This window comes from Scylla paramamosain, chromosome 3 (assembly GCF_035594125.1).
Source record: "Scylla paramamosain isolate STU-SP2022 chromosome 3, ASM3559412v1, whole genome shotgun sequence".
In the NCBI taxonomy this organism is placed as follows: domain Eukaryota; kingdom Metazoa; phylum Arthropoda; class Malacostraca; order Decapoda; family Portunidae; genus Scylla; species Scylla paramamosain.
The window spans coordinates 33,410,522-33,411,769 of record NC_087153.1 but is presented as its reverse complement, the minus strand read 5'-3'; positions in this window follow the sequence as shown (position 1 = coordinate 33,411,769).

Sequence of the window (1,248 nt, the reverse complement as noted above, 5' to 3'; positions counted from 1 at the left end):
TCATTTCACATGCTTCCCTTCTTTTTCGCTTCTATCTCCTCCTCCACCTTCTCTTTATATATCTTTCTCTCTCCCTTGCCCTTCATTACATTCTTCGCCTCCTCCTCCTTCTCCTCTTCTTTCATCACATTTTTTTTCCTATTACCACTCGTATTACCTCCCTCTCCTTTTCTTCCCCCTTCCTCCTTGCCTCCTACTCCTCCTCCTACTCTTCCTTCTCTTCTTCCTTCACCACATTCTCTTTCTACAACCACCACTGTTGCCCCCCTTCCCCTTTTCTTCCACCCCCTCCTCCTCCTCCTCCTCCTCCTCCTCCTCCTCCTCCTCCACGTAGCCAAAGTCGTAACCTGACTCTACCGTAACATACATCTTGGACGTGTGACGTTCATAATAGTTTTGTTATGTTGTTCCTCTGTTGCTCCGCGTCACGCATACTTGTTGTTCACTGTTCCCTCTTCCCCCTTTACCCTTTTATCCGTTAGTTACTGTGTCTTCTTCCTATCCCCTTCATTCTATACTCTCTATTTATTTGATTTTCGCTGTATCTGTTGTTGTTACTGTTTTTTTTTTTTTTAATGTCGTGATGTTTATTCACGCCAGTCATCGTTTCCTCCCTACTCTCTCCGTTTTTTTTTTTTTTTTCTTCATGTATACAGTACGTCTCTCTCTTCCTTCCTCCTCCCTGTCACTCACTGTCAGAGTTTAAGGTGAAAAGGTGTTATTTATGCTCCTGTCATTATTTTCATTATGATGCGTTTATCAAATTTAAGTTTACCCTCCCTCCCCCTCTCTCTCTCTCTCTCTCTTTCTCTTGTTTCCGCCCACCTGCCTTTACACTCACAGCGCGGCAGAAAAAAAAAAAACGCAATACGCCGGAACGAAAACAGTGTCGTCTTAAATGTTAAAGCGTCTTCATCTCGTCATGGCGCGCGCATCACTTTAATTCACTCACTCTCCCTGCCAGCCAGCACATGTGGGAGTGTTTTGGAGAGAGAGAGAGAGAGAGAGAGAGAGAGAGAGAGAGAGAGAGAGAGAGAGAGAGGGACAAAGCAGAGTAACACAGAGTAAACACAAAGACAATCAAGTAAACAGAGGAGAATATGGAATAAAGGGGATAGGAAGAAGACACACTAACTAACGGGTAAAAGGGTAAAGGGGAAGAGAAACAGTGAACAAGAGGAAGATAAAAAGAAAAAAACAATAACAACAGTAGACAGAGAGACAAACATACATAAACTTAAATCTCCT